Source organism: Bos javanicus, chromosome 29 (assembly GCF_032452875.1).
Source record: "Bos javanicus breed banteng chromosome 29, ARS-OSU_banteng_1.0, whole genome shotgun sequence".
NCBI lineage: Eukaryota > Metazoa > Chordata > Mammalia > Artiodactyla > Bovidae > Bos > Bos javanicus.
In genome coordinates, this window is record NC_083896.1 from 11734387 (window position 1) to 11761614 (window position 27228).

General features: G+C 40.7%; 1 protein-coding gene across 15 annotated transcripts in view; it reads left to right on the top strand.

Annotated features, from left to right (window-relative positions):
• DLG2 (discs large MAGUK scaffold protein 2) overlaps positions 1–27228 on the top strand; it is a 2330119-nt gene that overhangs the window by 1602867 nt on the left and 700024 nt on the right. The gene's annotated exons all lie outside the window — the stretch shown is intronic.

The window sequence follows — 27228 nt, forward strand, 5'->3', positions numbered from 1 at the left end:
GATGGATTTGGGGTTTTCTGTAGGAGTTGGGATGGAAAAGAGCCTAAAAAGGTATTCCATGAGAAGATTCCAGGCTGAGTCCAAAAAATAAGGTTTTACTAACCTCACAAACCTAAATGAGAACACGGAGGGAGAAGGAGCATGGGGTCCCAGCAAAAAAGGAAACCAGTTTGTCTTAGATGAAGAACACCAGCTGAGGTTGGAAATAGAGCCAGATCCTGCTCAGCATACAATAGTAATGGCTTGAGTCAGGGTCCCTCTCTTTAAATAACTAAAGGTTGGAACTTCCCTGGAAGTCCTGTGGTGAAGACTCTGTGCTTCCAACGCAGGGGGCTCAGGTTCAATTCCTGGTTGGGAAACTAAGATCCTACATGCCACGTGGTCCAAAAATTAAAAAAAAATAAAATCTAAAGGTTATTTGTCAAAATGAGAGTCACCCACATGGGGCTCTTAGTCAATAATACAAAATTGTATCAGAAGTCAGAACACCAGCTAAAAGAATTGTAGACTGAACAAGTAGGAGAGACTTCCCCTGAGGAAAACATGCCCCAGCCTTATTTTAGCATGTGTGCTGAGTCATATCCAACCCTTTGCCACCACATGGACGAGGACCACTAGGCTCCTCTGTCCATGGGGTTTTTTGGGCAAGAATGCTGGAGCAGGTTGCCATTTCCTACTACAGGGGATCTTCCCAACCCGGGGATTGTACCCGCATCTCCTGTTTTGCAGGCGGATTCAATTCTTTACTGTTTAACCATTGGGGAAGCTACTAGATTGTAAATCTCCTTAGATCAAGCAGTTGTATACAGATGTGAGTTCATAAATACTTTCTGAATGCATGAATGAATAAGTAAAATGAGAAGGGAGAGAAGGGTAAATCAATAAGTAGGGAGAGAGGGTAATGCAGACCAAGACCGACAGTTAGGAATAGTTTTAGCTTGCATATGTGTGTATGTGTTAAGTTGCTTCAGTCATGTCCAACTCTTTGCAACCCTATGAACCATAGCCTGCCAGGCTCCTCTGTCCATGGGATTCTCCAGGCAAGTATACTGGAGTGGGTTGCCATGCCCTCCTCCAGGGGATCTTCCCAACCCAGGGATCGAACCCCAGTTTCTTATGTCTGCTGCATTGACAGGCAAGTTCTTTACCACAAGCACCCCCTGGGAAGCCCTTGGGTTACATAGAACCACCCTGAAAGCTGTGACCTAAGTGGCAGGTATGTAAGCTTCATTGCTCTTCCTCAGGGTGCTTTTTTATGAAGCATAAAGAGGCCAGTTTGCTGTTTTTTATAAAGCAGCCAAGGACACTTTTTTGGTCTCCAGCTGTTCTGATGCAGTGATTATTTTTGATAGCTGCACCTTTGCAGTTTGTCAAGGAACATCACACCTTTTTTCAGGTACACCTGCATCTCCTATCAGCAAGAAAGGAAATGAGTGGCACTCCCACAGGATTCACATGCTTTTTGACGATAGAACTTTCAGGCTGAATTGACATAACTGATTTCTGGGTGAGGGGACAACATCCATGCTGCAGAGTGAGAAATTAGAAATAGATGTGTAATTCTAAGAGTCATGGTGGGGATAGTATTTGCTAATATTGGACCCTGGAGAAGCTCCATTTTTTGTTTCATTTATTTTTTTAATTTTATTTATTTTTTTAGCGCCAAGAAACATTTTGTATTGGGGTACAGCCAATTAACAATGTTTTGATAGTTTCAGATGAACAACGAAGAGACTTAGCCATACGTGTACATGTGTCCATTCTCCCCCAAACCCCTCTCCCATCCAGTCTGGCACATAACATTCAGCAGACTTCCATGTGCTATACAATGGGTCTTTGCTGGTTACCATTTGAAGTACAGCAGTGTGTATATGACCTTCCCAAAGTCCCTGACCGTGTCTTCCCCCCAGCAGCCGTAAGTTCATTTTCTAAATCTGTGAGTCTTTCTCTGTTTTGTAATAAAGTTAATTTGTATCATTTCATTTTAGATCCCACATATAAGGGGTGTCATATGATATTAGGAGAAGCTCCATTTTAAAAGTTCAGAAATAAAGTTGTTAGAGGAAACTTCAGAAAAGTGGACCATCATCATTGTTTCATACCATTCTTTACCTAGAAGTAGGGAAGCTTTCACCTCCGCCAAATTTCCGCCCTGGGCATCAGATAAAGTGGACTTTATGTGATTATTCTACAAATAAGAATGAAAAATGGCATCTCTGAGAGTGCCACCACTCTGTGTCCGCCTACAGAGATAAAAGGCAGTTCTGCTGTGTTGAAAGCATTATCCAGTAGTTGTAAAGAACATGATCATAGTGGCCACTAACATTTACTGATTTCTTATCATGTGTGGAGCATCATGCTCACTAAGGTAGGATGGATAGATAGGTTGGTGTGTGGGTGGACGGATGGATGGATGGATGAATACACAGACTGAAGGATAGATGGATAGATGATGTAAACAGAGATGTAGATACACCCACACACAATCTTCTATATGTTTAAAACAGCCATATGATGTAGTTATAGTTATTATGGCCATCATAATATGGACTTAGGAAATTAATCAAATTTTTTAAGATCACTCATCTTTCTTTGAATACATTCCAAAATCTGTATGTCACTTATATACTCTCTAAACTCTTATTCATTAGTAGAATCCCCTACCTCATGGGACCTTGGCCTAAAAATTCCCAAATATAAAGTTTTACACATGCTAATGGGAAATTCTGAACACTGCAAAGTTTGCTATTTTTCTAATGAGCCACAGTTGTTTTTATTATGAACTCTACCCACGGGTCTTAGTCCTGGCTTCCTGGAATCAGGGAGTGGGGATAGTATTTGCAAATATTGGACCCTGGAGAAGCTCCATTTTTTTGTTTCATTTATTTATTTTTATTTTTTAACACCAAAAAAAAAAACATTTTGTATTGGGGTACAGCCGATTAACAATGTTGTGATAGTTTCAGGTCAACAGTGAAGAGACTTAGCCATACATACACATGAATCCACTCTCCCCCAAACCCCTCTCCCATTCAGTCCGGCACATAACACTGAGCAGAGGGCTGTGACTGTGAATATTACCTGGTGAGGTTGTGCAGTGAATGACCTGAAAAACTCTGAACAGTGATCCTAACAGGAGCATTTCTCCAATCCACTTCACAGCCTTGTACCTGTGTGAGGACAGCTCTGGAGTGGGCCTCCAGCTCTTCATGATAGAGCCTTGCTACTACCACTGAGACTCTTTCCCACCTTACTTCTTTCTGCCGTGAACTTGGATGGTTTGGAGGCATCTGAGAGCTCAAGAGTAACAGTTGCAAGTCTGGCATTATGACAGGAAGGATAGATTTCAGAATTCACCTTTTTATCTGGTTCAAAGCCTACATTTTACAGATGGGGAAACTAAGGCTCAAACAAGTGATTTATCCTGAAGCATCAATCATTCAGGGGTCAGTTTCAACTAGACTCCAACTGTCTTGACTCAAGAAAATAACATTCTAAGGTAGTGTTTAGTGTCAGTAACACTCAAGCCCATCTAAGAATCTTTTCTCAGTGTGGCAGGAACACTCTTTGAAGCTGGACCAGCAATGTGTGAAGAGTACTTTCTGTCTCACCATTAGTCTTTTTGAACAAGGTAACAACACACAGAAATGAACTCTGGAAAGATGTTGGCTCTAATACCTGTATATAAACATATTTGGTTTTGGAAAAATTTAACTCTCTTAGGTACTGTTTTCTCATCTATAAAGTGATGATAATAATACCTATTCTGAGGGTTCAGTAAGATAATCTAAGTCCCTAGCTGTACCAAGTCAGTTTCAGCAGCGTTTGCCCCTTTTCCTTACCAGCCCTCTCCTCTCAGTAGTGTTTCCTCTGTCATTTTTCCATTCCTTCTTCTTTTCCCTGTGGTGTTCCGTTCCCTCTCCTCTCATCCTTTCCACCTTTCTTTTAGTTCCTTTTCATTCTCTACGGCCTTCTCTAAACTTCCTGTTGCTATCTTTTCACATCCCCTTTTCTCTTGATGATAACATTGAATTAAAACCCATTTAGCTATGGTACTTAAAGAGTTCCTATGTTTCTCTTCTCAAGTTTCTGATACAATCAATCGAATCTGCTGTTTCCCTTACTTAAAAACTAAGCTCACAAACTAAACATACTTCTGTTTTTTTTGTTTTCAACCTGACAAATTGTTTGGTCTATCCTATGAGTTAGAGACTCATAAAAGTTTTCTAATGTATACTTGTCGTTATAAATTTTACTTTGACAATTAAATAATACTAAAACTGAAAGAGTAGCTGAAGCCTATAAAAGTGAGGTGATGGGTCTGCTCCTAGGAGAGTAGTAATCTGGACTCTATACTAGTGGATAATAATTAGGTCAATATTCATAACAGCAAGGTCAACACAATACCTCAATGTGCCAACAACTTTCTGGCACATTAGCTCATTTAAAGGGCATAACTTGATGAGAGTAATATTATTACTCCCACTTTTTAGGTAAGAAAATCAAGGAACTGAGATAAGCAGTTAAGTACCTTAAGAAGGTTGCACTGAGAGTACATGTTGGAGCCATAATTTGAACCTAGGCAGCCTGGGTCTAATGTCCATGTGAAAGTGAAGTCACTCAGTTGTGCCCGACTCTTTGCGACCCCATGGATAGTAGCCTGCACCAAGCTCCTCCATCCATGGGATTTTCAAGGCAAGAGTACTGGAGTGGGTTGCCATTTCCTTCTCCAGGGAATCTTCCCAACCCAGGGATCAAACCCAGGTCTCTCACATTGTAGACAGATGCTTTACCGTCTGAGCCACCAGGGAAGTCCATGTATTTATGTTCTAAGTTATCCCGCAGGGTGGGAGAAATGTTATTTCAAAGACACACAGTGCTATGCAGCATTCTCAAGATGACACTCCTCAGGATTCCACACACTAATCCATACAACCTGTGACTATGATGGGTTGTCACTCCTGTGATTGGGTTACATTGTATGGCGTAGTTGACATAGGATAGGGAGAGTATACAGGTTAGCCTGATCTAATCACTTGAGCCTTAACAGCGGAGAGCTTTCTCTGGCTGGTAGCAGAATGGGAAGTCAAAGAGATTCAGAATCAGTGAAGTACTCAACATTGTTCCTGGTTTGAAGATGGAGGAGGCCGCATGGAAAAGGAAGAGGATGGCCCCTAGGAGCAGAGAGAGGCCCCAGCTGATGGCCAGCAAGGAAGTAGGGACCTCCATCCCACAACTGTCAGCAACCGAGTCTTACCACAACCACATGAGTTGGAAGAAGACCCTGAACTCCAGATGAGAATGTAGCTCGGTTGACACCAGGATTTCAGGTTCCTTGGAGGAACCTGAGCAGAGATTCCAGCCCCACTAGGCCAGACTTCTGACTTACACAAGCAGTGAGCTAATAAATAGGTCATGTTTCAAGTTGCTAAACCTGTGGTAACTTTATAAGGAGGAATGACGCACTAACATCCTCATTATTCTGGGAATTCTGAGTTCATTATGAAAAGCCTTCCTGTGCGTCCTCAGTCACACCCAGTGTAAAATGAGTGTGCAGGTTTAAGATGCAGATGAGGTGAGAGGTAACTTTCTCCTTAGTTAGATCAGATTCCAAACTGAACTCAAGTCTCAGTGGTTGCCTCAGAGGAGAGATGTAAGATAAAGAACATGCTATTTGGTGTAGCGGATCTGGGTTTCAAATTCTACTTTCCAGCTAAGTGACCTTGGACCTCTTTTTAAACTCTCTGTGCTCCAGGTCCCTCATTGGTAAGTTGGAGGTAGGAGCATATGTATCAGGAAGCTGCAGTAAAGATTAAATAAAATAGAGAGTGTGAAGAAGTTGTGTAAAATTCAAAGGCTCCCAACACCACCCAATCCACAGAACCAGTCATTTAACAGAAAACTGAACTTAAGTCACAAGGCTGTGAAAGCCAGGAAGGGTCACTTACAGAGAACAGAGTTCTAAAATGACCTTCAGTGGCCCCGTCCCCTGAATACGGGAGGATATGTGAATATGGTATTATGTCACTCCTATGAAAATGTTTCTTTTTATGACAGAAGAGATTTCATAGGTGTAATTAAGGTGCTTAATCAGTTGACCTTGAACTAATTAAAAGGGAGAGTATCCCTTGTAAGGAGAAGGAAATGGCAACCCAATCCAGTATTCTTGCCTGGAAAATCCCATGGACAGAGGAGCCTAACAGGCTACAGTTCATGGGCTGGCAAAGAGGCGGACATGACTGAGTGACTTCACTTCTTCATTTCATCCCTTGTAAGCCTGATCTAATCCAAGGAGTACCCTAAAAGTACAGATTTACAACACTGTAAATCAACTATACTTCATTTAAAAAAAAGAAGAAAGAAAAGGAAAGTACAGAGATTCTCCTGTTGATCTGGATGAGGCAAACTTCCATGTCAGTCAAACAGCTGAGTTCTGCTAATAACCCCTTGAGTTTGGAAGAGAACCCCAACTTCTGAAAGAGTGCAGTTTGGCTGACACCTTGATTGTAGCCTTGTGGGACCCAGAATAGAAGAGTCCATAAACTGTGTCCAGATTTATAATCCACTAAAACTCTGAGATAATAAATGCAAGATGCTTTAAACTGAAGATGTTGTGATAACCTCTCATGAAGTAATAAAAAGTTAGTATGACTCTATGGCATTCTGCACCCTGATTTTGTGCTGTAGACGGGCTTGTCTCTGCCAGCACTACCACACTCTGATCTTCAGAAATACTGATCAAGCTTCCTGGCCAGACTTAGGCCCTTCACACACCTGGAGGCCAAATGTGAAAAGCATTCAGAAACAAGGGAGTGGATCGAGGTCAGAAATAGGGAAGAAACGGTCCCTCAAGGAGAGGGACAGCAGAGACAGAGGTGAGCTGCAATTCCTTGTTACAGCTGATGGCTGGAGATTTGAACCTCAGGTGGGAGAGAGGGAGAGAGTCAGAAGCTCTAAGAAAAATGTGAGATGAGGGCTAAGTTAAAAGGCCAGCAAGACATCATGTAATGGTTTAAAGGAATTTCTTTGGATAGTGATCTTTTTCCTGTGCAGTCTCTTTTTAAATATAATGTATTGTGTACATGTTTTTATGGATATGATAATTGTCCTTGTGGAATATGTATAAAATGCAGAGAGTAGACAAAAGCTACACAAAACAAAACACTTTCATTTTTACACTAAATAATATCAACATCTTTGTTGATACAAAAGTATTAATATTTTTGTAAACTTATTTCTGGTATTTTTGCTATTCTATTTGTCTTTAGATCACACTATATATGATATTTAGCATTTGTTTAACTTTGCATAAATTTATTTCATAAACTTTTCCCTAAATCATTTAAAGAAAAAAACCTTTACATATATTTTAATTTCTGTTTAATAATATGTTTACTATATACATTGTTAGGAGTTTTAGGTTATTTTCAGTTTCTTAGCATTTCAAGTAACTGGCAATCTTTTGGAAGACATTACTGACTCTTTTTCATAAATTCTTCATAATATATTTCTAGCAGTAGAATTTCTGCATCAAAAGGTATGCACATTTCAAACAATTTTGACATGTATTGCTAAATTTCCTTCCAGAAAGATTCTAGTTCCACCAACAGACTTAGAGAGGGCCTGTTTTACAATATGTCATTAGCATTTCATGTGCTTGAACATATATGATTTGGGGCTATTGGCCAAGGCAAACACTGGTACCTTTCCTTGCTTTGCTTTGAATTTATTTGATTAACAGAAAAATTGAACTTTAAAAAAATGTAACATTCATTTATATTTTTTCTTCTAGAAGTAGTTATTTAAATTTAATAACATTCCTTATCTTTAGTGTAAGAGCATTAGGTTTTCTTCCAGAACAAAATAGGTACATTTCCATGTTTTGAAGGATAATTTTTGTTTCAACTTTGGTATCTGAATCATAAAAATGCCCTCTGTGTGGCTTCAAGTCCCAGGATTGCAGAGGGCCAATATTGATCTGACATCCTGGGGAAGAGCTGTCACATGACAGTCTCTACTTGATGATGCAGCAATGACATTCTACACAGCAATGCATTTATGAAAGCCACTCACAGCACAAGCAGCATGCAGTAGCAGGCAGAAGAGACAGCTGCTTCAATTTCCTGACAAGTGACACAGTTTAACCTCTTCAGTTCAGTTCAGTTCAGTCACTCAGTCACGTCTGACTCTTTGTGACCCCATGAATAGCAGCACGCCAGGCCTCCCTGTCCATCACCAACTCCTGAAGTTCACTCAGACTCACGTCCATCGAATCAGTGATGCCATCCAGCCATCTCATCCTCTGTCGTCCCCTTCTCCTCCTGCCCCCAATCCCTCCCAGCATCAGAGTCTTTTCCAATGAGTCAACTCTTCACATGAGGTGGCCAAAGTACTGGAGTTTCAACTTTAGCATCATTCCTTCCAAAGAAATCCCAGGGCTGATCTCCTTCAGAATGGACTGGTTGGATCTCCTTGCAGTCCAAGGGACTCTCAAGAGTCTTCTCCAACACCACAGTTCAAAAGCGTCAATTCTTCAGTGCTCAGCCTTCTTCACAGTCCAACTCTCAAATCCATACATGACCACTGGAAAAACCATAACCTTGACTAGATGGACCTTTGTTGGCAAAGTAATGTCTTAGCCCCCAGCATAATCATTTCTACTCCCAGACAAGATGGAGAAAAAAAATTTTTTCCCTTAAAGTTCATTGCTTCATTTGTTCCTTCTGTGTCTGTTTACAGGTAGGGTTGGCTTTGTCCTCATAAAAGCGAAGAGAACACAACCCCTGGTTCTTAACTGCATTGTCCTTTGGTTGACATTTGGCAATTCATTGTTTTGTTTTTTCATTAATTTATACTCATTAACTCACTGCTGCTGCTGCTGCTGCTAAGTCGCTTCAGTCATGTCCGACTCTGTGTGACCCCATAGACAGCAGCCCACCAGGCTCTGCCGTCCCTGGGATTCTCCAGGCAAGAACACTGGAGTGGGTTGCCATTTCCCTCTCCAATGCATGAAAGTGAAAGTGAAGTCACTCAGTAAATGTCCGACTCTTCGTGACCCCATAGACTGCAGTCTACCAGGCTCCTCCGTCCATGGGATTTTCTAGGCAAAAGTACTGGAGTGGGGTGCCATTGCCTTCTCTGTATTAACTCACTAGTAATTTTTAAATAATTACATGAAGAGGAAAAGAGAGGCAAAGGGGAAGAAAAGGGAGAGATAAAGGAAAAAGAAAAAGAAGAAACATTAGTGATCATCAAAGATGAAAGCATCACATAACTTGGAAATGGAGAGCACAAACCTAAATTTAAATTTTTTTCCGTGCCAGTAAGAAGCTCTAAGCAGAGCAAAGGGAGTGATTTTCAAGCATCACAGTCTGAAACTTACTCCCAAGACTCACTTTCAGACTGTTTAAGGAAATAATAGATGACCAGTAAGTGAAACAACATAAGAGATTGCTAAATCCACAGAGAACCTCTTCACATTGAACTTGCATTAGTTTGGATGATGGCAAACAAAACCCTTGAGTTACCAAGTCCAACATGTCAACTTCCATCAAAGGGGTAATTCTCACACCAAATAATTGTGATAATGCCTAATGCTAAATTTTCCATTCAGAGACAGAGACTCTCAGTGTTTTCAAAGCCACCTGGACTTCTCTTTTGTTATTGTTTTGAGGCAAAAGAGGCACATAAGCCCAACTGTTGCCCTTAATGAGATCATCTTCATGAGAAGGGTGATTTCATTATCCAGGGAAAAGTACAGTTGGATCTGATTAGATGCATTCTTATCCTTCCATCTCTGCCCACAGAAGGAAAAGGAGTAAGAGAGCACAGTCCTCTGTCCTTTGATTTCCTCTGTCAATATTGTGTGTGTGGGCTTAGTCACTCAGTCATGTCCGACTCTTTACAGTCTCATGGACTGTAGCCCACCAGGCTCCTCCATCCATAGGGATTCTCTAGACAAGAATCCTGGAGAGGGTTGCCATGCCCTCCTCCAGGGGATCTTCCCAACCCAGGGATCGAACCCGGGTCTCCCCGTATTGCAGGTGGATTCTTTACCATCTGAGCACCAGGGAAGCCCTCTATCAATATTAGCAGCCCTGAATATGTTTATAGCATGCTTAGACAAGAAAAAATCAAGTAGCAAGTAGTTCTGTAGTACCTGGTAATGACAAGTCCTCAACAGTTTAGAACTGTTGTTGTTCAGTCACTAAGTTGTATCTATGTGACCCCAAGGACTGCAGTATGCCAGGCTCTCCTGTCCTTCCTATTTCCTGGAGTTTGTTCAGCTTCATGTCCATTGAATTGGTAATGCCATTTAACAATCTCATCTGCTGCCCTCTTTTTCTTTTGCCTTCAATCTTTCCCATGGCTGCAGTCACAATCAGCAGTGATTTTGGAGTCCTAGAAAATAAATCTGTCAATGCTTCCACTGTTTCCCCTTCTATTTGCCATGCAGTGATGGGACTAGGGGCTTCCTTGATAGCTCAGTTGATAAAGAATCCACCTGCAATGCAAGAGACCCCTTTTTGATTCCTGGGTCAGATGGGACTAGATGCCATGATCTTAGTTTTTTGAATGTTGAGTTTCAAGCCAGCTTTTTCACTCTCCTCTTTTACTCTCCTCAAGAATTTCTTTAGTTCCTCTTCACTTTCTGCCATTGGAGTGGTATCATCTGCATATCTAAGGTTGTTGATATTTCTTCTGGCAATCTTGGTTCCAGTTTGTGATTCATCCAGCCTGGCATTTCACATGATGATGATTGCAGCCATGAAATTAAAAGACACTTGCTCCTTGGAAGAAAAGTTATGACCAACCTAGACAGCATATGAAAAAGCAGAGACAATACTTTGCCAACAAAGGTACATCTAGTCATGTATGGATATGAGAGTGGGACTATAAAGAAAGCTGAGCACTGAAGAATTGATGCTTTTGAACTGTGGTGTTGGACTCTTGAGAGTCCCTTGAACCGCAAGTAGCTCCAACCAGTCCATCCTAAAGGAAATCAGTCCTGAATATTCATTGGAAGGACTGAAGCTGAAGCTGAAATTCCAATTCTTTGGCCACCTGATGCAAAGAACTGAGTCATTTGAAAAGACCTTGATGCTGGAAAAGATTGAAGGCAGGAGGAGAAGGGGACCACAAAGGATGAGATGGTTGGATGGCATCACCAACTCAATGGACGTGAGTTTGGGTAACCTCCAGGAGTTGGCGATGGACAGGGAGGCCTGGTGTGCTGCTGTCCGTGGGGTTGCAAAGAGTTGGACACGACTGAGCAACTGAACTGTGAACAGAATAGGAAAAAATATTTGCAATAATATAGCGGATAGTGGACTTGTATCCAGAATATATAAAGAACTTTTATAGCTCAACAACAGAACAACAAGTAACCTAGTTAGAAAATTGGCAAAGGATTTGGAGTAATTTCCTACTGCTGCCATCAAAACCATGGTGCCTTAAAATAGCACAGATTTATTATCTTGTAGTTCTGGAGGTCAGAAATCCAAAATCAGACTCAATGAAATGAACTCAAGCTGTTGACGGGGCATCTCCAGAGGAGCTATGAAACGCTCCAATTCCTTTCCTTTTCCTACCTTCTTAGGGCCACCTGAATTTCTTGGCTCATAACTGTTTACTCCATCTTCAAAGATCATCAGTCCAACCTTTGCTTCTGTCATATCTCTTCTCTGACTATGACTCTATTGTGTCTTTTGTTAAGGATTCCTGTGATTACTTTTAACTTGCCTAGATAATACAGGATAATTTCCCTATCTCAAAAATCTTATTTTAATTGTATCTGTAAGGTGGAGCTGATGGTAAAGAACTTGCCTGCCAGGGCAGGAGACAGAAGAGACTCAGGTTTCACCCCTGAATTGGGAAGATTCCCTGGAGGACGAGATGGCAACCCACTCCAGTATTCTTGCCTGGAAAATTCCATGGACAGAGGAGCCTGGCGAACTACAGTCCACAGGGTCGCAGAGTCAAACACGACTGAAGCAAGTTAGCATGCACGCACATAAAGTCTCTTTGGCCCATGCTATAATATATTCACAGGTCAGAGATGAGGACTTGTACTTTTTGAAAGACCGTTATTCTGTCTACCACAGATTTGAATAAATATTCCTTGAAAGAAGATGTAAAATGACCAATAACACAAAGAAAGGCTTCCAACATAATCCCAATGTCCATCAACAGATGAATGGATAAAATATGATATATTCTTACAGTGGAATATTATTCAACCATGAAAACAGATGAAGTTCTAATGCATGTTACATGAGTAAACCCTGGAACAATATCCTAAATCAAAGAAGCCAGATACAAAAGGCTACATATTGTACAATTTTATTTCTATGAAATGACCAGAATAGGGAAACCCGTATAGATAAAAGTAGGTTAATGGTTGTCAGGGACTGGTAATGAATATGGATTTCTTTTAGACATGATGAAAGTGTTATAAAATTCCCTCAAGCTAAGGATTGCACAGTCTGTGAACATACTAAAAAAGATCACTGACTTGTATACTTTAAAAGGGCAAATTTTAAAGTATGTGAATTATATCTTAACAAGTCTGTTATAAAAATATCCAATAATTCTTTGCTGGCATAAAATATTCATCCTTATTTATAAATCTGAGAATTTATTTCTAGTTTCAAAAAGCCCTTGACTTCTTCATATTGCTGTCAAGTTATAGATTTATTTCATCTGAAGTTCCATCATTTAGAAAAGTTCTTGAATCTGTTTGCCAAGTAGAGAATACTTTTGATTTGGACTCCATGCCTATATGGCCTAAGGAATCTTTAAAACAGGCAAATATCAAATGATGTCCCCATTTCCTAGACAAACTAGCAGATATTTGACCTTGTGTCTTAACTGCTAAAGTATCCATAATTTACAAAAATGATCTTATATGTAAAGTCTTTATTTTCAAAAGCCAAAGACGTATTCGTGAAGTGCATTAAAATTTAGGAGGATTAATTCAGACTGAGTTTTTCAAGTTCAGTTATCCAAATACAATTAAGGAAGAAAAGAATCTACCGGTTTTTCAAAAGAGAACAATAAGATTATTGAAACATAGATGTGGTGGTTCATATCCCCTAAAGCTGATTCCATGAGGCTGTAAACATTTTTATTTCATTCTAGTCTGTGCTTTGTATAGAGGGAGGATTTCTGACATTGTTTGTAGGTCTAGGCCCAAACTTCCAGTTCAGACTGAAAACTAACAAGATGCATGGCTCTAGTGATGGTGAGAGACAGACCTGGGCATCTCTGCTACTAGCTAGCTCTGAGACTTTGAGAGTTCCACAGCCTTCTTAACCTTAGCATCGTTCTCCATAAAATGAGTATGGTAGAGGATCTTTGGGAATTTTCAGTTTAAAAATCAAATTCTGTTTATTTATTTGACTTTTGTTGACAGTCTGAGACATTCAGAATACTATTACCATGGCTAGGAAATCAATCCTTTGTTTTGATTAAATCTCTAACTGTGAGAAGATACGATCTTCATTACATTTCTGTAGCAAAGAACTGATCACGAGTTAAATGCTGAGAAGTCATTTATTATTATTTATTTGTAACAGTCTCCCAGAAGGAATAGTGTTATTCTAATATTCTAAAACTATATTTAATTTGATTTTTGCAAATAACTCCTTGGGATCTTTACCAAAAGCAAAATGGTTTCTGGGAAGGAGGAAGATGGTGGTGGTATAGTCGCTAAGGCGTGTCCGACTCTTGCAACCCCATGGACTGTAGCCCACCAGGCTCCTCTGTCCATGGGGATTCTCCAGGCAAGAATACTGGAGTGGGTAGCCATTTCCTTCTCCAGGGGATATTCCCGACCCAGGAATTGAATCTGGGTCTCCTGCACCGCAGGCAGATTCTTTACCGACTGAGCGACAAGGGAAGCCCCAGGAAGGAGGGGAGGACACTCAAATTTTCTCCCGGTTTCTAATTCAATAACTCTAGTTATTTCCAGGAATGGCTTTTCTAAACAGCTAATAAATTATGTCATTATTTAGAAATGCCCAATAATGTGGTAAGCTTTGGGCAAGCATCAAGTCATTGCAAATTGGCTTAACAGATGCCAAAATCATATTTTATATATATATAATTATATGTATATCAGAGCTGCTGCTGCTGCTGCTAAGTCGCTTCAGTCGTATCCGACTCTGTGTGATCCCATAGACGGCAGCCCACCAAGCTCCCCCGTCCCTGGGATTCTCCAGGCAAGAACCCTGGAGTAGGTTGCCATTTCCTTCTCCAATGCATGAAAATGAAAAGTGAAAGTGAAGTCACTCAGTCCTGTCTGACTCTTAGTGACCCCATGGACTACAGCCCACCAGGCTCCTCCGTTCATGGGATTTTCCAGGCAAGAGCACTGGAGTTGGGTGCCATGGCCTTCTCCAGTATGTCAGAGCTAGTTACTATTTTTTTCAATTTCTATGCAACAGCTATGGCAACAGCAAAATGGAGACTTATATATCACCTCCCATACCCCAGGTGAGGTTTCTCTTCACACTGCCCAGTGCAAACCAGGAGATCTTTGCCTACATGCTATCCCTCCACTCTCCCTTATCCCCTTCCCACCCACCTCTGTACATTGTAGTTTAGTTTCCTAAATGAAGCTGAGCTAGAAAACCAGGTTAAAATTTAGAATTACTTGACTTCCCTGGCAATACAGTGGATAAGAATCCACTTGCCATTGCAGGGGTGAAAGTGAAAGTCGCTCAGTCATGTCTGACTCTTTGCCACCCCGTGGACTATACAGTCCATGGAATTCTCCAGGCCAGAATACTGACGTGGGTAGCCTTTCCCTTCTCCAGGGGATCTTCTGAACCCAGGTCCCCCCTATTGCAGGTGGATTCTTGACCAACTGAGCCACCAGGGAAGCCCGTGGGTAGCCTGTCCCTTCTCCAGGGCATCTTCCTGACCCAGGAATCGAACCTGGGTCTCCTGCATTGCAGGTGGATTCTTTACCAACTGAGCTGTCAGGGAAGCCCCCCAAAAAGTGGATGCTGGGGCTGCATGGGCCAGAAATGCAGGGGAAACAGGTTTCATTCCTACTCCCAGCAGATCCCACATGCCTTGGAGCAACTGAAAATGCATGTGACACAGCTTCCAAGCCCACACTTTAGAGCCCGTGAGCCACAGCTGCTGAGCCTGCGTCCTGCAGCTACCGAAGCCAGTGAGCCTAGAGCCTGTGCTCCGCAGCTGGGAAAGCCACTGTGAGGAGAAGCCCGAGCACCACGGTGGAGTAGCCCCTGCTCAGGGCAACTGGAGAAAACCTGTGCCCAGCAGCGAGACCCAGTGCAGCAAAAAACAAATGATAAATGAATAAACAAACTATTAGAAAATAAAAACAAAAAGAACTTAAAATGGCTAGAGATCTGCACCAGAAATTTCAGTACAGGGAAAGCAGTCCGCAGTCTCCAGCTCCCAGAACCTCTTCCGCCTTCCCTTCCAACTTCCTTCCTGCTCCATGAGGGCCCCCTGGGAGCTTGCCTGTCACAGTACAACTGCACATCTGGGCTTCATCCACAGCCTCTGCGAATACCTGTTCTTTAACCACTGTTGAGCCTCGGCCTACATCATCAACCCTTAGGAACCTGAATTTGAGAAAGAGGTCCATAGAACCACTAAAGTGGGCTGCACTCAGAGAATTCCAGAAGATTTCTTTGTGGGGGAGGGAAAGTAAACTTTAGCTGGTTGCCTCCTCTTGCTCTGTAGGTCCCTATGAAGTGATCATTAGTGAACATCAATCCCTAAAAGGTTAATTGGCAGATACAATAAGAGAAATCATATTTATTGAGCTTTAGGGCCTAGTAAAAATAAAATGAATAGGACATGTATGTTATTGGTAGAGTTCTTGGGTTTTAGGATTTCTCATACTAAGTTTTGTTGCCTTCATCCCAGTTTATAGAGAATAAGTCTTCCTTTGTCTTAGCAATAACTCCTTTATTTGCTTTAGATGACTTTGTTTTCTTGACCACTTTATCTGCAGAGAGGGAAGACGGGAATCTCTATGCCCCCTTAATATACCACCATTCTGTGTGTCTGAAATCTCATTTTTATTTATTCTTTATTATATTTCCTGTGACATCCCTGCCCCTTATTAGCCCTGTGCCTTACTCTAAGCATTGTCCCTTACTTAGAACTAATATGAGCTACCATCTGTTAAGCTTCCTTCCATGGGCTTATGGAGACTCAAAGAGGTTAAATGGCTGAGCCAAAATCCTCATCTAGTCTCTTTGATTCCAAAATCCATGTTCTTCCCACCATAGCACATGACTGCAATTAACTGAAGATGAATAATTGAACATGTATTTAAAAATCTATAAACACAGATCTTTGCCAACATCCCATGCCAGAGTGTTAAGAACACAAACATACCTAAGTGGCCTCAAAATTATTTTGGCTTTTCAGGAAATGACTGACTGGCATTAATTGGAGGTCTAGGCAACTTATATGGAAAGATTATAAAGATTAAATAATATTGGCTTAAAGATAATGTCATTCTCTGATTAGAAAGTAATGCAGTTCATTGTAGAAAATATGGGAAATATAGATACATATAAAATAAATTAGGATTGCTCACAATCTTATCAATAAAAGGATCTATTTATTATGTTTCTTCATAGTCAGTGCATGTTTTTACATAGCTGAACTTTTCATCCTGCCTTTTTCATTTAGTATTACAGTATAGGCATTTTCTTACATTAAATATGTACTTTGTAAACAGTTTAAATAGGTGCATAATTTCATGTTATATAACATTATTTAACCTTGACTCTACTTTGGATATTTAAGTTTATTACATTGCATTGAATATCTTTGTAGAAAGGATCTAAAAATTTGATAGCTCTTATGGATGCTAGTGGTAAAGAACCTGCCTGCCAATGCAGGAGACACAGATTCAATCCCTGGATCAGGAAGATTCCCTGGAGGAGGGCAGGGTAACCCACTCTAGTATTCGTGCCTGGAGAATCCCAGAGACAGAGGGCCTGGCAGGCTGTAGCCTATAGTGTTGCAGAGTCAGACATGACCAAAGTGACTTGCAGAGAAAGCAAGGTTAACGTAGGCCCAGATCAGTTGTCACACATTTCTTGCTTTAAAATGCTTGAAAATGAGCTCCGGTGCTCCTTTTTGCATACTTTTTTATTTTTTATTTTTTTTAATTATAGATCAAAAGTTTTCTTTTACATGACAGTGGACTGAATTAACAACAGTTTTAACCAGGCATCCAGAGAGGTGTTCACATTCAGGATCAGTGTTGCTCCAACACTCTGAACTAAGATAATTAACAACTCAGCCTCCGGCAGGTTACCTAGAATTTGGCTGTAATGACCCAGGTGTTATCTGAATTCAACCCAAATCATTTCTGTTAATTGTTATGCAGGTTTCCCTGGTATTTAGAATACAAACATCAGGACCATAATTTAAATCTACCTTATGCTGCTGCTCATTAAAACGTTTGTCTTATTTCCCTTCTCCTACCCTCCATTAACTCCTTTAACTATTAACAGTCTAATTTTGTAGTAAATTACCAAAGAGAAAAACAGACCATTAAGGAGAAAGAAAGTAATGCTTCCTTTCAGAAAACAATGAATTAAAGAATGGATCAGTAGCTACTTTCTTTGTTCATCTCTGTATTAAAACATGAATAAACTCTTTGATATTCATTATCCCAGGACTTCCCTGGTGATCCAGTGGGTTAAAACTCCATGCTTCTCATGTAGGGGGCCATGGGTTCGATCCCTGGTTGGGGAATTAAGATGCCATGTGCCACCCAGTACAACCAAAAAAATAGAAAACCCACGCCCCCTGCTTTAGAAGCATGGAGTTTTACCTCATCTACCCTGCATTTCTCCTCTGACATTCAGACTGGGACATTAAACATGCAAATCTGAGTTAGAAAACAGAAAGGGCAGAGCCACTTTTGTATGCATGTGGGGAGTGAGAGGAGTTTCAGCATTTTCAGTGGAGTGGGGGGAAATAGCTCAAATGGGTTGAGGTGACTTTCAGACCTACGTCTGTGGCAAGTCACTGAAGTTGGGGAAATAAGTGAAGTGACATACAAGAAGTAAAGCAAGTACTTATTAAACAGACACTGAGTCTTCCATTATTCTCCCACACTTTTGTTAACCCATTATTTCTGTAAGTATTTACTGCGTGTTCATTTATGGATCAGACACTTGGAGCTGGGAAGAGAGTTGAAGACAAGCAAACAAACAGATGTGTGCCCTGATCAAGGTTCAGTCCAGGTAGCAATAAACATACATTTAGAGCTGAATGAAAGGAAAGTACAGAAGCTGTGAAAAGCTGTAGTAGCATGACCTGATCTCATCTGGGGCACCCAAGGGAAGTCTGGTAAGGAGGAGATATTTAAGTGAGACGTAACGAGTAAGCATTAGCCAGGGATAAAGGGCTGGAGAATACATGTGTGAAGGTCTGAGGAGAAATAAGGCTGCGAGGTCCCCGGGACTGGAGCTGGTGAGAGAGGGATGACAGGGCTGGAATGAGAATGGAGAGGTGGATGTGAGAAATCAGGCAGAGCCTCCAGCGTCACAGTGGGTAGTTTGTTCTTTATCCTTCTAAAAGCAGCATGAAACTTTGGATTTTCAATGAGAAAATGGCTGAACTAAATTGTTATCTATAAAGATCACTCTAATGGTTGTGGGAGTCTGGCCTGGCTGACAAGAATCCATGCGGGGAGAGCAGCTTAAGAAGCTATTGCAGTAATTCAAGTGATAAATGACAGCAGCTTGGTTTAAGATGCTGACAAAAAGACTAAGAGAAGCGGATACATTTTGAAATACACTTAAGGGGTAAACTTGATAAGGCTTAATGATTCATTGGAGTGGCGTGTGAGAAGTAGTATTCCTTCAAATAAAGCATCAGGGCTTTCTCTACCCTGGACCCCATATCAGATACAGTAAGTCCCCTGCACACAAACCTTCAAGTTGCAAACTTTCAAAGATGCAGATGTGCATCTGGTTCCAACAAGGAGCCAGAACCTGTGCCATTAACATCAGGCATGAGAGAAATTGCAGCTCGCCCTCTGTCTCCTCTTCCCTGGTGACTCAGTCGGTAAAGAATCTGCCTGCAATGCGGGAGACTTGGGTTCAACTCCTGGGTTGGGAAGATCCCCTGGAGAAGGGAACAGCTACCCACTCCAATATTCTGGCCTGGAGAATTCCATGGACAGAGGAGCTTGGCAGGCTACAGTCCTTGGGGTCGCAAAGAGTCAGACACAACTGAGCGACTTTAACTTCATTCACTTCACTTCACTGTGTCTCCTAGGCGACCATCCTTCAGCCCTCTCACCTCCTCTCCCCCCTCCCTCAACAATCAGTAACTCTTCTTGCCCGTTGACTCAGTACCAGCCCCTCTATTGGAGAAGAAAATGGCAACCCACTCCAGAATTCTTGCCTGGAGAACCCCATGGCCAGAGGACCCCATAAAGTCTATGGGGTCACAAAGAGTCGGACACGACTTAGTGACTGAACAACAGCCCTTGTATGCCAGCTGTTGTACTGTACTACTGTATTTTTCAAGGACTATACTATAAGGCTAAAAATGTTTTCTTTATTTTTATGTTTTTTTTTTTTTAATGTATCATTTGTGTGAAAAGTATTATAAACCTATTACAGTGCAATACTATATAGCCGATTGTGTAAGTTAGGTCCCAAGGCTAACTTTGTTGGACTTAATATATTGGACTTATGAGTGCACTCTCAGAATAGAACTTGTTTGTATGTAGGAAACTTAAGAGTGTATACATATCATTGCTTTCATAGAGTTCATTATCTAGTGGAATTATCAAAGGATGGCTTTGAGCTGGGCTTCCCCGATGGCTCAGCAAGTAAAGAATCTACCTGCAATGCAGGAGGCACAGGTTGGATCCCTGGGTCAGAAAGATCCCCTGGAGGAGGAAATGGCAACCCACTCCAATATTCTTGCCTGGGAAATCCTACGGATAGAGGAGACTGGCAGGCTACAGTCCAGAGGGTCACAAAGAGTCGGACACGACTGAACGTACACACATGACTTTGAACTACAGAGCAGAACAACCGGCAAAGACCAGTGCAGAGGCATTTGGGAGTCAAAGTTCCATTTCAGACACAAGTTTAAGATACCTGTGAGGAATTCAAGTGGCAATATCAAATAGGCAATTGAATATACAGGTTTAAGGACTCTAAGAGATCTGGCTGGGGACATAATTGTGAATGTTTAAAGCTAAAGAAATGAAGAGATTGCTTTGAAAAGCATATGGAATAATAGAAAAGGACCTAGAACTATCTTGAATTATTCTAAACTCTTAGGTGTAAATTAAACCAGAGATTTTTAAACTGAGTAATGCATACCCCTGGGAGTACCTAGATAGATTTATGTGACTCAATTTCCAGATCTTTTATTTGACCAGCCCAAAAAGTAACCTCAGCTTCATACTGGTTCTTTTTTCTCATTTTACCATTAAAGATTGCTCTTCTCCCACTTTTAAAATGAAAGCTATATGATCTACCCATCCAATATCCTACTGTGTCTCTGTTGCCACTTACTATTATTTACTATTCAGGACAATTTTTCTACTTATTTAACAGTACAATTTTATGACTAGGTGTAAATAAGGATCTGAGATATTGTTGCCTAGAATGAGAGAGTCAGTGTCTCTAGTGATTGAGTGGTTGATCTTTTTAAAAGTCAAGTTTTTTTCTCATTCTTTGCCTTAACAGAATTGAAAAGCAATTGTCATCTGATAAGTAATCACAGTAATTGTCATGATAGATCACAGAATTGGGGGCATATAACTTGGAGGGAATTCAAAATTCTCTTCCCATTCCCATGCATTCATTGATGCGAACTGATCTTAGATTTTTCCTTTGTAGAACTGAAAAATATGAGTTCTGAATTTTGTCTCATTCTACCTTAAATTCATATTCATTAATGGAAACAGGAGCTAATTTTTAAAAGTTCTACTCACCCCATTAAGAAACAAATCCACAATACAGTTACCTTTTCATTGTTTTAGATTTATTCATTGATAGTCATTCAGAATAACCTAAGTCGTTATTTTGATCAATGTGTAGTATTAATAATCATCATGATAACTCCAGAATGCTGCTGCTGCTGCTAAGTCATGTCAGTCGTGTCCAACTCTGTGCGACCCCATAGATGGCAGCCTACCAGGCTCCCCGCTTCCCTGGGATTCTCCAGGCAAGATTGCTCTTTAATGCTGATGTCTTATATAATGAAAAAAATTTGCATATGTATAGGATTTATATTTCCTATGCATTTATGTTTCAAATAATTATGTTACAGTGATCCATATAAGACGTTCTAACATAAAATACATAAAGGTAGAACTCTATGGGAGTAAAATGAAAACATAAGAAAAATTTAAAAAAATATAAAATGTCAAACTGCTCAAAAATAATTTGTATCTTAAATTGGTAATCGTGGCTTTCAAATCGATAAATACTTACATTCTAGTATATACATTTGAAATAAGGATGTGACAGTTAAAAAATAAAATTTTACAATTCACAATAGGCCAAAAAAGCATATCTTCTGTTACTATTTAAATGTATGAGGAAAGGAAAAATTAGAGGTCAACTTAAAGCATACAAAACAAAGGATAGTTTTGGTTTTTTTCCCTTACTTCTGTTTTGTAAGCATGAAGATCAATACCTTGGAGAAGAACTAAAATGAGAATTTAAAAAGGACTGAGCAGAGTGGTAGGAATACAAGCAGAAAAGTCACAGAAGCTAGGAGAAGGAGGGCTGCAAGGAGGAGGTGAGCAGTCAGCCTTAACACTGTTGAGAAATAACTAAGACGAGGACTAAACAGGTGGCATTGGATTTGACCAAAATTGGATTATTGGTGAGTTTAATAGGGACGTTTTCTGTGCTTTTCTTGGTGGGGCCATTGTGAGGGGACTCCTATTTGAATGAGACAAAGAGAGGTTAGGGAGAAAGAAATAAGAGAGTATTTGTGAACAGTCCTTTGTTAATAAACTTGATCTGTGAAAGGGAAAGAGGACATAGCCACGGGGAGATACCAGGTCGATGGAAGGCTTTTCAAATAGGAGGCGATACCAAAGTATGTTTGAATGCTCAGAGAATGAGTTAGCTGAAGAGACTGGGTTTGCATGATGTAAAGAGATTAAATGATTAAATGAGGTCTTTAGGAAAATTTGAATGGATGGATCTTGGTGTCAGAAGAGACACTTCCTCCACTGTAATAGGAAAAGAGACACAGTCTGGGTTTCCATGTAGTCAGGAAGTGCTGGAAGTGATGTAGAAGAGGAGGGGTTTGGAGACTATCATTGCAGAATGGACAGCAAACTGACCAGGGTGTTTGGAGATCCTGAATTTACAGGGACTTTGGCCATTTGTGGTGGCTCAGACAGAGAATCTGCCTGCGCTGCAGGGGACCCAGATTCAATCCCTGGATTGGGAAGATCCGCCGGAGAAGGGAATGGCAACCCACTCCAGTACTCTTGCCTTGACAATTCCACAGACATAGAAGCCTGGCAGGCTACAGTCCGTGGGGTTGCAAAGAGCTGGACATGACTGAGTGACTAATACTCACTCAGGGCTCAGCTGCTCTGGAAGAAGCAGTGAGGAAGATGGAGAGTTGGGTTCAGTCAGGGCTGAGGTTTTGCAGACACTTCTCACAGAAGGACTGACAACAGCGTGAAAAGGAGTGATGAGTGGCAAGAAAACAGGAGCATTTGAGACCAAGGGATAAATGTTATTTAAGAGATAATATTCATCTCTTCTCTGCTGTGTGAATTTGAGTAAGTTACTTATCTAACCCTCAGTTTTTCCATTGAAAAAATGTTAAATATCTGTCTAGTGTAGTGTTAGGCTTTCAGTACAAAACAATATATTGTTGGGGTGTTATATAAACACTAATTGTTCCCAGACAATACTACCTTTGTTATCATAGGAGTCCTAGGAGATGTGTGGTTTTACTTTTGGATCTTTTTCTGATCTGTATCTTCTGGAAGCTTCTTGCCTCTCTGCCCTGACACTCGTGGCTTTTTCTAATAAATTCTTCCATTAAATTGCCCCTCAGAGAGGCCCCTCTTCACCCGTGCTGTAAAACAAAGCCCCATAGTCCACCTGGACAGTTACACATAGTGTGTGGATGACTGACAGCAAAGGGTGTGTATGTATTTTAAAAGAGAAATTTATTAATTCAAATAAAACCCATTTACTGAAAGCAAGAAGATACTTTTAGCAAAAGTGCCCTTCATGATGCCCCTAATTCTCCAGGTTACCATCCCTAGGTCTCTGAATTTTACCTCCATATCTGGGAAAATCTGTAAAGGACTGAGCATACCTCTTATAAACACCAGTTCAACCATTAAATCAGGGAGCTCCAGTTCTAGTTTTATGAAATCACAAAACATCACCCATAATTTCAAAATGTGTCATGAGTTTTCCACCCAAAATTAATTTGAATTTATGAAATGTGATTTAGCTTAGGAAAAGATAAGGGGTGTGGATACTATGAAATCACACAAACAATAACAACTGATTTACGGTAGCTCAGAAAAAGGTCCGGGAACAGCTTCACTAATCACCTACCCTCAAAAATTGGTATCTCCAGGCAGTTTAGCATTTTCTGCTATTTAGAGAATTGCTCACAGTTTTTGCCAGTGCTAAGTAATTCCAAAAATTGTGGGTTTGGATTTAAGCAGGTCTTAAAGCTAGAGCTGTCAGAGTTCAAATTTGAGCAGACTGGATATACTTCATTGTGGACAAACCAAATTCAAACTAGGTAGAACTACAATTCATTCCTGCATTCATTTGGAGTTCAACTATTCAGTTTCTGTTATGAGGTTTGCACTGTCCCAGGCATTAAACATAAAATGGTCAACAAGATAGGCAAGATTTCTGCTCTAAGGAACTTATATTTTTGTCTGTTGAGCAGAAGATAAATATACAAAATATCATAAGCCATAAATGTTATGGAGAAAAATAAAACAGAAATGTAGATGAGTAACTGGTGCTTCTGTTACACTGAGTCATCAAGGAAGGTCTCTCTCATGAAGTGGCCTTTAAGGGAAGATCTCAATGACTAAAAGAAGCTGGCCAAGCAACAATAAAGGACACGACTTTCAAAGCTGAAGAACAGTAAGTACAAGCACTCTAAGGCAGGACTGAGCTACGCACATTCTAGAAACTAAACTAGGGCCAGTGTAACTGGCATGAAGGGGATTGAAGATGAAAATGGTAGAAGTTGAGAACACAGGAGGAAATGAGAACCAGGGCTTTGTGAAGCAGGAGAGGGGCTTGGATTTTATCTTACCTGGTACAGGAAGAGCTTGAAGAGCTTAAGCAAGGGTCGAGTGACACCATCTGATTTAAATTTTGAAATTATGTACTCTGACTTCCATGTAGAGAATGTACTGTGGAGAAGAGGAGTAGAAACAGTAAGTCAGTGTGTCCAGGTAGAAGTGGTGGTGACTTGGACTGCGTGGTGGTAGCAGAAATGGAAAGAAATTGATGGATTGGGACATATTATGGAGTTAGAAGTAACTGATGTTGCTGATGGAATGGGTTTGGAGGTTGAGGAAACTAAAGAAATATGGAAAACCAGGTGGGTAGTTCTTATTACATGAAAATCTGTGTTAACCTCTGGGGATATCAGAGAGAAAATTAGAGATAAGATTTCTGCATTCATAGAGCTCCATTCTAGTGAAGAAAGTGAAAGTGAAGTCACTCAGTCATGTCTGACTCTTTGCGACCCCACAGACTGTAACCTACTAGGCTCCTCCGTCCATGGGATTTTCCGGGCAGAGGTACTGGAGTGGGTTGCCATTTCCTTCTCCAGGGGATCTTCCCGACCCAGGGATCGAACCCAGGTCTCCTGCATTTTAGGCAGACGCTTTACCGTCTGATATGATAAATAAGAAAATACAAGAAGATATAATAAATTAAATAAGAAGATATAATAAATAAGAAAACAAATGAATTGCATTACACAGTTATCTTATTTGTTATTGACTTTGTACAAATTCTGAAATTGTTTTCCTCTAACAACCAATGAATTTACTAACCATGAGATATAATATTTATCATTTTAAGAATCTATAAAGATATTGAAATTTTTCTCTTAAATATTGAAATCACTTTCCATCAAATAATGTGTATTTGCTCTACATTAGTAAAATCACACAGACTATCAACTGGCTCAGAAGATAGTGCACATTTCCAATGAGGGGCAGGGACGTGGAGGTGCACCTCTTATATGCGTACTAAGTGATGAGCAGTTCAAATTAAGAGGCAAGATTACAAGCAACTTGCTGCAAGGTACACTTGAATTCTTGCTCATGGTTCAATTCTTTCTATGAAATTGCGTTCCAAGAATTAAAATAATAATATGAATAATAAAATCTTGAAATTAACACCTAAACTCTTAAAATGAAAGACGTGTTTAAGCTAGAACTCGTCTTACATGTAAGTGATAAAGGCTGCTGTCCTTGTGATGTGCTTTGCTGCTGCCGCTGCTAAGTCACTTCATTCGTGTCCGACTCTGTGCGACCCCATAGACAGCAGCCCACCAGGCTCCCCTGTCCCTGGGATTCTCCAGGCAAGAACACTGGAGTGGGTTGCCGTTTCTTTCTCCAATGCATGAAAGTGAAAAGTGAAAGTGAAGTCACTCAGTCGTGTCCGACCCTCAGCGACCCCATGGACTGCAGCCTACCAAGCTCCTCCGTCCATGGGATTTTCCAGGCAGGAGTACTGGAGTGGGGTGCCATTGCCTTCTCCAGTGATGTGCTTTGGGATCTTGTAAATTTCTTCCTCCCCTCCTCTTACATCTGGGGCCATCAGTATCTTTCTCGTTCACCACTGTATCCTCAATGCCTAAACAGGATGGTGCTCTGTAGGTGCTTAATAAATATTGTTGACTTTGTGTATATAATTATATCTTTCAATTAATATTTGAGATCTTATCTTTGGTGATCAATTTTTGTTTAAACTTTCTCTCCTCAGAGATGTTCTGTTTATTTCTTTAATACAAATATGCCAGTGAATGACAGCCTTAGGGTGATTGAATTTGAATTGATTATACTGGAGAAATGAGAGGACATGAAAAGACACAAAATTCTCATGGGATAAAGTCACTGGAGGGAAAGTATGGACACTGGCTACATAGGTGTCATTATCAGATTCCCCACTTCTACGATTCATTCATTTATTTATTAGACATATATTCAATGCCAGCTCTGCCTGGCACCATAATAGCCGCTAAAGCTGCCAAAAATGAGATTTCTCTCCTCAAGTGATTCATAATTTATAGATAAACATTTAAAAAAAATATTTCCTCTTTTCCTCCCTTCCCACATCCAATCCATCAGTATGTCCAGTAGATTCTAATTAGCCTTCTTCTCTGTCTCTTTTGCTCTATCCTGATTGCCACTGGTCTAATACAGGCTGCCGTATCTTTTATCAGGATTACATAATAGCCTCTGACAACAATCCTTGCTTTCTTTTGCCCTAACCCCATCTAACTGTGTCTGCATATCTATACACTGTACCTAGAGCATTCTTTCCAAAACATTATTCTAGCTTTAAGTACTGTGATGGCTTTCCATTGTCTTTATATTCAAGTCCAGTTCCTTAACATGCTTTACAAGGGCCTTCACGACTTGATCTCTGCTCCTCTCCTCACCAGCCACTCCGCTGTCCCTGGAACACTTTTCCCTGTCTTTACTCACCTGGCTAACGTCTGTTGGACCTTCAGTTCTCAGTAACATCAGTTGCTCCAGGTTTTTCTTGGCCTTCCTAGTCCCAACAAAATCTTTCATTATATGCTCCTGCAGCACCTATTGCCATAGGAGTTACTATCCTGAATATTACTAGTTTGTTTGACTGTCTCCCCCTATTAAACTGTAAAGCTACCTCAGAATGGGCATTAGTCTTGAAAACTGAGTAAAGTTCAGGGGAATGTGGCATCTGGAGGTGGCTGTTCTAGGCAGGGGGAGACGCCTGAGTCATGACTTGCATGGTGTTTGCAGAAGCTATAATGGAATGGGAAGAGACAGGGCTAGGGAGTTGAGTAGGAACTAGATGGTGAAAAGACTTATGTGTTATGTGAAGGTCTTAACTTTATCAGAAAAGGCATGTGAACTCACTCTGGGCTCTGCAGAGCTCTGCAAACAGTGCTACCCCTGTCCTTTATGTGAATTAGAGAAGAAACTTCAGCAGACACAATGGT